At 48.8% G+C, this 9,828-nt stretch overlaps 1 pseudogene; it reads left to right on the top strand.

Annotated features, from left to right (window-relative positions):
- The first annotated feature begins 1,837 nt into the window (after window positions 1–1,837).
- On the top strand, window positions 1,838–9,302 carry LOC100348926 (eukaryotic translation initiation factor 5-like; annotated as a pseudogene).
- The last annotated feature ends 526 nt before the right edge of the window (window positions 9,303–9,828 follow it).

A 9,828-nucleotide genomic window follows, 5' to 3' on the forward strand; every position in this document is an offset into this window, starting at 1 on the left:
GCCATCCAATCTGCACTGGATGATTCCCAGGTTGGGACTACCATGAAGTGTGTTGACACAAACCTTCTTTTCATGTCTTTTAATAAACATGTAGTGTGTGTTGCTGCTGAGTGTGTATGTAATAGGAGCAGAAGTACATCTGTTCTTCAGTTAATGCTGTCAAGTAGTTTTCCAAAGAGGTCATACGCGTTCACACCTCCACCGGCACTGGTTTGGACTATTCCAGCTCAGCCTCTTTGCCAGAACGTTATAGAACTTTTAGTCATCCGATGAGTGAGTCACTTTTCTTCAAACCACTTTTTAATCTTAAAATGTTTAAAGACTAACAGTAATAATATGCCAAATATCAAATAATTGGAGATGCCAGTGCTAAGAGGAAGCAAAAATTCATAATTTTTAGAAAATATTTCTACTGGGCTGGCGGTGTGGTGAAGTGGGTTGAGCTGCTGCCTATGATGCTGGCATCCCATATGGGCTCTGGTTCAAGTCCTGGCTGCTCCGCATCTGATCCAGCTCTCTGCTGTGGTCTGAGAAAAGCGGCAGAAGATGGCTCAACTCTTTGGGCTCCTGCACCCATGCGTGAGACCTGCAAGAAATTCCTGGCTCCTGGCTTCAGCCTAGTTTGGCCTGGCCCAACCCTGACTGTTGAGGCCATGTGGGGAGTAAACCAGCAGATGGAAGATTTCTCTCCTTATCTTTCTTTCTCTCTCTGTAACTCTGCCTTTCAAACAAGTAAATAAAACTTTTTTTTTAAAAAAAGAAAGTGTTTCTATTGTGCACATTAATTTCCTTGTGTAAATATTGTTCTTTAGTCTTAGAAATGTGCATATCATTGCAATGCACGTGCCTACTTCAGTCCATAGAACTACAATACGAACAGAATGGCTTCAAATTAGCAAGGTTCTCAAATTTAGTGATTTTTTTGAAAGTAGTTAATTAACTTGAGAGACAACTCCTGAGTGCTAATTTAGCCCCCAAATGCTCATGATGGCCCCAGCCAGGAGCTGGGAACTCAATCTGGGTCTCCCACATAGGTTTCCAAGGACCAACAACTGCATTCTTACTGCTGCCCTCCAGGGTACACGTTAGAGGACGCTGGAGTCAGGAGCAGGAGGCAGGAATTGAACCCAGATACTCCAACACAGGATGTGCGCATCTTAACCGCTAGGCTAGATGCCTTCCTCCCAACTGTAGACTTACCATCAGTGAGCACCTCCCACTATGATGGAAGAAATGCTACTTCCGCTTTCCTGGCATCACCAGCAGGGTGATTTAAAAGTCCCAGGAAGGCGTTTTTTACTCAGTATTGCTCTGTCTCTTCCTCTGTCCTCTGTGTGGGACAGCAGCCGTGCTCCGCTCCTCATACTGGTTTCGTGTGCCCTCAGGCTGGCCTCCAAGACACAGAACCAGGTGGCACCATCTCCCTGCACTCCTGCGCTTGCTTGCTGGGCTGGTGTCTCCATGCTAACCCTGATAGCACAGACTCATGTTGGGGCTCCTGCTGATGTCCCACCCAACTGCACCCTCTCTGTCACTACTGAAATTGCTGGCACAGGATTTGCTAACCCTCGCCTCCTTAAGGTCCCATGAAAATTGTAATGAACAGTTCAGTGTCACTGGCTTTTTAAGTCCAGAGAACCTGGGCCAGAGGACACTGGGCATGGCTACCAGTGGGTGGTACCAAGAATTGTCCCTCCCCTGCGGTCATGTCTTGATGTCATTGAACTCAGTTTGTATACATTGACTTTATCCCCCTTTAGGAAGAGTTATTTCCCAGGAGTCCCTTGGCCTCTCCTGTAAACAAGATTATTTGCTGCCTGGCCCACTGTGGTCAGGCATGGCTGTGACCTGGGTGCTGGGTCTGAAGCTCCGGGTGGCTGTACGTCTGGGTTAGTTCTGCTTTGTGACTACTGCACTGGTATAATGACGAGCTCTCTCTTTCACTTTCCAAATGACGCTGGTTTGGATGGTAAGTAAAGTACAGTCATATTCTCTAGAGCCGCCTTTAGGAAAGTGTTCCAGAAGTAAAAGAGAATTGACAACACAGTTTCTTTCTTTCTTTCTTTCTTTCTTTCTTTCTTTCTTTCTTTCTTTCTTTCTTTCTTTCTTTCTTTCTTTCTTTCTTTTTTTTTTTTTTTTTACAGGCAGAGTGGACAGTGAGAGAGAGAGAGAGACAGAGAGAAAGGTCTTCCTTTGCTGTTGGTTCACCCTCCAATGGCCGCCGCGGCCGCCACGCTGTGGCCAGCGTACTGCACTGATCCGATGGCAGGAGCCAGGTGCTTCTCCTGGTCTCCCATGCGGGTGCAGGGCCCAAACACTTGGGCCATCCTCCACTGCACTCCCTGGCCACAGCAGACAGCTGGCCTGGAAAGGCGGTGACCAGGACAGAATCCGGCACCCCGACCGGGACTAGAACCCAGATTACCGGCACCGCAGGTGGAGGATTAGCCTATTGAGCTGAGGCGCTGACTGACAACACAGTTTTAAAAAAGATTTATTTAAAAGGCAAAGCTAGGGCCGGCACCGTAGCTTATTTGGTTAATCCTCCACCTGTGGTGCTGGCATCCCATATGGGCACTGGGTTCTAGTCCCGGTTGCCCCTCTTCCAGTCCAGCTCTCTGTTGTGGCCCGGGAAGGCAGTGGAGGATGGCCCAAGTGCTTGGGCTCTGTACCCACATGGGAGACCAGGAAGAAGCACCTAGCTCCTGGCTTCGGATCGGCACAGTGCCAGCTGTGGCAGTCATTTGGGGGGTGAACCAACTGAAGGAAGACCTTTCTCTCTGTCTCTCTCTCCCACTGTCTAACTCTATCTGTCAAAATAAATTAAAAAAAAAAAAGGCAAAGCTAAAGAGAGAGTGGGGGTGAGAGAGAGAGAGAGAGAGAGAGAGAGACAGAGAGAGAGAGAGAGGTCTTCCATCTGCTGATTTGCTCTCCAAATGGCCACAATATCCGGGTCTAGGCCAGGCTGAAACCAGGAGCCAGGAACTCCATCAGGGGTCTCCCAAGGGGGTGTGGCAAGGGCCCTGGTACTTGGGCCAACATCTGTTGCCTTCCCAGGCGCATTAGCAAGGAGCTGGATTGGAAGTGGAAAAACTGGGATTTGAACTAGCACCGTGATGTAGGATGCCAGTGTTGCAAGCCTGGCCCTGACAGCACATTTTTGCCAAGAAATAGACCGTGCAGGGGAAAAGCATGAGTAGGACCCAGGGCTGGGGCTGGTGTTGCAGGGATCCACCTTGCTCTCCGCCCACCACTGCCATCTCCTTTGGCTCCACCTGCAGGCTGCACTGTTCTCTGGGCTGATGCTTTTGTCTTCCTTTCTGCCAGGCAGCTGGAAAGAACTGGAGTGGAGAGCTCTGGCCCTGAGCGGGAGGTTCACAGTGGTGGTGGTGGGCCTGCCCAGCATGTTCTTGTACCCAGTTTGCCTACCCTAGCTTCCACAGTGTTCCTGAAACAGCTTCCAGTTCGTCTACACCCTAGTTGTGAACAGGGCCTGGTGAGCTCTTGCCATTTCCCTTCATCGCTGACCTGGCCTGGCCCTGAACCTTGGCTCCACCACATGGGTTCTGGCACCTTCTGCAGCCTTCCCCACAAGGCCTTCCTGGCCCTGTTGTGTGTCTCCCTCCCCCACACTCCATGCCCCAGTAGGCTTTGCTCTTTGAAAGCTATGTTGCAACCTCTTGTTGGACTTGCATATTGGATTCCCACCAGGAAGACAGGGTGCTCTAGGAGAAAATAACAAAGACATTGGTATCAAAAGACCTGAAGTGGAGTCTCCCTTCTGACATTAACTGTGGGGCCTTGGACAAATCAACTAAATACGTGACCTGAGTTGCAGTAACCTTACCTGTAACACTGAGGGGAAGTTGCTCCTTGGAAATGAGCGGATTGACTTCTGAGGCCAGAGTTTCTTAGTGAGTTTGGTGAGTACGGATCAGTTATCTGGGGCTGAGCCAATCTTTAGGAAAATCACGCTTCTGAACTTGAACAATGGTTGTATATAAAAGAAGCTGGGAGAGTGAGCCTGCAACAGCCAACTTGACTTCCCACCTTCATTTTAGGGGAAACTTTTGCCAGCTCCCAAGGCTGGGCTTTTCCTCTATCCCAGTTGCTCCACACCCAGAGAGGTCTTAACCAAGCCAGCTTTGCCCGATGGAGTAGACACAGCCTCTTTCCCCTATCTCATCTCAAGGGTTTTAGAAAAGAGGTAGAAAGATTTGCCAGGATTGGAGAAGAGTCTGACACTCTTAACTCTCCATCTTTCCCTAATACCTAGTTCAGTTTCAACATGATCTAAAATAAGGAGAAAAACTGTACTTTTCATCACTTCATTCTGGAGTGAACCAGAATGAGCTGGGAGCATGTGTGTTATAAGCGTCCATATTAATGACCTACCGTGTGAAACAGAAATGGGCAAGGCTGTTCTTCCTGGAATGGGCAATGACAGTGAAAACAAGCAGATTTCAGTAAACACCTCCCTCCTGTGAGAAACCCCCTGGCTGGGACTCCAAGCTGATTAAATGCATCAGGCTTCCAGTTATTACGGTAGACTAGAAACATTTCTTAGCCTTCAGACATGACTGGTGTCTCCGTGGACTTGGCCAGTTCCTGGCAATTATGCACTTGGCTGCTGAGGGGAGAGCAGTGTGCCAAGTGCTAGGGTTGAAGATGTGTGCTTGAGCGTTCAAAACACCGCGTTCCTCCCCAAGGCGGCCCAGTCCTGGTCACAGACTGAACTTTGAATTTGTTTATCCTGAACCTGGGTCAGAAAGGATGTGGCCACGACTCTCTTCCACTGTCAACTTCCATGGAAGTCATTGGAGACCTTGTGTTGATTTTACTCTGTGTATCTGCTGCTTGGTCCACAACTCATCCCGTGCCGAGTCCCTTAATCAGAGTCACATTGGTAACCTAGCAGGTGGACCACTAGAAAAGATGAATTCTTGCAGAAACTGTGAAGTCTGGAGGCCTAGCCAAACGCCAGACTGGAACATGGCGGTCTTCTGAAATGTCCTTCTGGTTTTATTTGAATGGGCGTGAACCAAGCTGTCCGGTTCATGGCTGGTTCACAGTTACGTGTGCTTCCGTCTCTTTAGGAGGAAGACAGTCTTGCTGGGCACAGGCTGCATAGCAATGGATGCTGCTGCAAGGGAAATGCTTTTTGGGGCCAGCAGCAAAGCTGTCTTGACATATATGGGGAAGACTAGAATGTATGTCTGCTCTGTTACCTACTAATATTTGTTGAATGCCTATTAGGTGGCTATTAGTCCACTCTCTTCTTAAGTAAATATCACCTTGTCTATTCTGTATGCCTTTTTCTTTTTCTCATTTTGTCTTTACTCAATTTAGATAGAAGGCAGTTAAAAACATTTCTGCACTCAGCAGGGCAGATGGAAAGTAAATATGGCTGCCTTGACAATCTTGCTCTTATCAATCTTCCCTCTTATACAGCTTCTTTGAAGGACCGTCACCACTCTTTCAGGCAGAAGCATTTGGTGGGGGCAGTTAAGCTGCTGCTAGCGACAGCCGAATCCCAGATTGGAGACCCTCGGATTGAGTCCCGGCTCTGCTTCCCATTCCAGCTTCCTGCTAAGGAGCACGTGGAGTTGCATTTTGTGATGGCTCGGATAGCTGGGTCCTTGCCATCCATCTGGGGCACCTGGATTGGGTTCCTGGCTCCCGGCTTCAGCGTGGCTGAGCCCTGTCTAATGCAGGCTGTTGGGGGAGTGGGCCAGCAGATAGGAGATCTGTTTACCTTTCAAACCAATGAACTTTTTTTAAAGATAAAAAAAATGTGGCCCTCATTCCTCTGCTTTCTCAGCCAGTTGCCTGGTCTTCTGTCTGCTCCTGTGACAAAATATGATCACAAACACACACATCCCTCTCCTCTGTCTGAGTGAGGCTTTCCCTCTGCAAGGGAGACCCCTTCTGTGTGGACTCTTGAATGATTTCTCTTCTGCTTGTCTTTGCCGTTTGCTTATGAGAGCCCATGGAAGGGCTCATGTCTCTCCAGTATTGAAATAAACAAGCAAACACATACAGAATAAAACAGCAGCTTCCCCCCAACCAAAAAACACCAACCCCACCTCATTTTTACCCTAAGCTAAGGTTTTCAACAGAAAATTCTACACTCAGATACTCTGCCTTCTTGCTCCTTTTTTAGCCTTTGTAAAATTAAGCAACATAAAAAAATGTTCTTCCAGAAGGAAAATATAAAACCAGGGACAGACATTTAGCCTGGTTGTTAGCTGCTGGTTAGGATGCCCATGTTCCACACTGGAGTGCCTAGATTCAGTTCCTGGCTCCGGCTCCAACTCCAGCTTCCTGCTAATGTGTACCTGGGACAGCAGCTGATGATGGCTCCAGGAGTTGGGTCCTTGCCAGTCTTGTGGGAGGCCTGGGTTGAGTTCCTGGCTTCCAACTTCAGCCATGGCTCAGTCCTGGCTGTTGTGGGCATTTGAGGAATAAGCCAGCAGATGGAAGATGGATAAGAACATGTCTCAAGTCAGATGGCATTTTGTTTTCATGGAACTTTCTGATGGTGAATTCTCTTGATAACAAAGGAGAAAAATACGAAGATAATCTTTTTTTAAATTTATTTATTTTATTTGAAAGGTAGAATTACAGAGAGGGAGAGACAGAGACTGAGAGATAGAGAGATCTTCCATCTGCTGGTTCACTCCCCAAATGGCACATGAGCCAGGGTTGGGCCCAGCTGAAGCCAGGAGCCAGGAACTCCATCCAGGTCTCTCACGTAGTTGGGAGGGGTTCAAGGACCTGGGCCATCCTCTGTTGCTTTCCTAGCTGCATTAGCAGGGAGCTGGATTGGCAGTGGAGCAGTTGCTCGGTTGGAGTGTTCCAGAGGTCACTGCTCCGCGCTGTCTGACCACAGATGTCGCTGGGACAGTCCCTCCCGCTGCTCATTGGCGCACCTGTCCTGGCCACTCTCCGTGCTGCTCTGCACTGCGCTCCACTCCGCTGCCTCCACCACCCTGGACTCAGACTAGGGTTGTAACGCGCTTCACTTCATCCTAGTTCTGGGAGAGCAGCGTTGGGTTTATGTCTTTATTTGATAAAAATGAGCTGTTATGCAGCCATTGGCACCTGCACTGGGGACACATAGCATACAAGCAAGAAGCTTGCAGCCTCAGTGGTGAAAATTTTTTCATGTCAGGGACTGAGAACTCTCACAGTTGTTTATGTCGTCCCTTCTTTTCCAGACAGACGATACCAAAAAGTTGCAAAGATCTCTTCATTGTATCGGTAAAGCCACTAATAAGCCAAAATGTCTGTCAACATGTGAAACGCAGTGTGTTAGACCAGTGCTCTCCCTACCAGATGCCCCATCTGATTGCCAAGGTTGAGGGCAGAGGAAATGAATGGACAGTTATAGTCAACATGGTTGACATTGGAAAGGCACTTGATCGACCTCCAACTTATCCCATCAAATGTTCTGGTTGTGAGCTGGGATCACAGCCCCAGTTTGATGTTAAGAATGACCGTTGCATTGTCAGTGGATCTCCTGAGGCGAATAAGCTGCAAGACATGCGGATGGATTCATTAGAAGCTTTGTTCTCTGTCCTGAGTGTGAGAATCCTGAAACAGATCTGCATGTCAATCAGAAGAAGCAAATAATTGGTAATTCTCCTAAAGCCTGTGGCTATTGAGGCGTGCTTGACACACACTTTTTTTTTTTAAACATTTTATTTATTTATTTGAGAGGTAGAGTTACAGACAGTGAGAGGGAGAGACAGAGAGAGAGGTCTTCCTTCCGTTGGTTCACTCCCCAGATGGCTGCAATGGCCAGAGCTGCAGCAATCTGAAGCCAGGAGCCAGGAGCTTCTTCCCAGTCTCCCATGTGGATGCAGGGGCCCAAGGACTTGGGCCATCTTCTACTGCTTTCCCAGGCCACAGCAGAGAGCTGGATCGGAAGTAGAGCAGCTGGGACTTGAACCATATGGGATACCGGTGCTGCAGGCGGAGGATTAACCTACTGTGCCACGGCGCCAGCCCCTTGACACGCATCTTAAACTCTGCACGTTCCTTCTCAAAAACCCACCCAAGAACAGCGACAGTGGTGCAGGAAAGAAAGAAAAGGAAAAGCAAAACAGGAAGGGCAAAGACAAGGAAAATGGCTCTGTACCCAGCAGTGCACCACCACCACCACCACCACCAAATGAAATCGCGCCGCCTCCACGGACTGCGGAAGAGGAGGAAGGGGAGGGGGGTGACTGGGGAGGAGGAGGGGGAGGAGGGTGACTGGAGAGGAGGAGGGGGAGGAAGGTGACTGGGGAGAGGATACGACCGAGGAAGCTAGAGGTGTAGAATGGGTGAAATCAGTGACCACGCGAAAGTTCTGACGCTCAGTGATGACTTGGAGAGGACTGCGGAAGAGCGGGTCAATATCCTGTTTGATTTTGTTAAGGAAAAGAAAGAGGGTGTTATTGACTCACCTGACACGGACATTGTTACTGAAGCAGAAAGACTGGGTGTAAAAGCTGTGGGTTCTCTTGTTCTGACCAAAGTTCTTCTTAATGAGAAGATTAGAGAACAAATTAAGAAATACAGGTGCCATTTCCTAAGATTTTGTCACAGCAACAAAAAAGCTCAGCGGCACCTTCTTCATGGTTTGGAGTGTGTGGTAGCAATGCATCAGGCTCAGCTCATCTCCAAGAGTCCACACTTTTTTTTTTTTTTTTTGACAGGCAGAGTGGACAGTGAGAGAGAGACAGAGAGAAAGGTCTTCCTTTGCTATTGGTTCACCCTCCAATGGCCGCCGCGGCCGGTGCGCTGTGGCCAGCGCATCGTGCTGATCCGAAGCCAGGAGCCAGGTGCTTCTCCTGGTCTCCCATGGGGTGCAGGACCCAAGCACTTGGGCCATCCTCCACTGCCCTCCCTGGCCACAGCAGAGAGCTGGCCTGGAAGAGGGGCAACCGGGACAGAATTCGGCACCCCGACCGGGACTAGAACCATGTGTACCAGCGCCGCAGGTGAAGGATTAGCTAGTGAGCCATGGTGTCGGCCAAGAGTCCACATTTCTTGAAGGAGATGTAAGATGCAGATCTTTTAGAAGAAGAGATTGTCATCAGCCGGTCGGAAAAGGCTTCTAAGAAATACGTCTCAACAGAACTTGCCAGAGAGATTGGTGTCAAAGCAGAACCGTTTAGTAAATGGTTGAAGGAGGCAGAGGAGGAGTCTTCTCCACTGAGGTGGAGGATTCGAGGACTGCCAGTCTACCGAAAGTTGAAACTGTGAAGCCTGACACCAAGGGCGACGACGACATTGATATTGATGCCATTTAAAGGGCCGGATGCAACCTAGCTTAACTGTAATGCTGCAACTTTTTCTCCATTATCAGCCAGAAGTGCAACATGTATGTGCAAAATGCTATACTTTATACTAAAAAGAAATTTATTATTGTGAGTGATCTATAGTTAAGCCCAATGAGACATCTAGGGAGTCCATACACATCAGTGAGCAGATATAGTTTGCTTATTTTATAGCATGTTTCTTTTTGAAAAACTAGTGATGGACACTTTTGGATCACATTTATACAGTGAAAATAAAGATTTGATTTTGATCATTCTTAAAAAAAAAAGAAAGAGGCAGGCGCCACGGCTCACTAGGCTAATCCTCTGCCTTGCTGCGCCGGCACTCCGGGTTCTAGTCCCGGTCGGGGCGCCGGATTCTGTCCCGGTCGCCCCTCTTCCAGGCCAGCTCTCTGCTGTGGCCAGGGAGTGCAGTGGAGGATGGCCCAGGTGCTTGGGCCCAGCACCCCATGGGAGACCAGGATAAGTACCTGGCTCCTGCCATCGGATCGGCGCGGTG

This window comes from Oryctolagus cuniculus, chromosome 12 (genome assembly GCF_964237555.1).
Source record: "Oryctolagus cuniculus chromosome 12, mOryCun1.1, whole genome shotgun sequence".
Lineage (NCBI taxonomy): Eukaryota > Metazoa > Chordata > Mammalia > Lagomorpha > Leporidae > Oryctolagus > Oryctolagus cuniculus.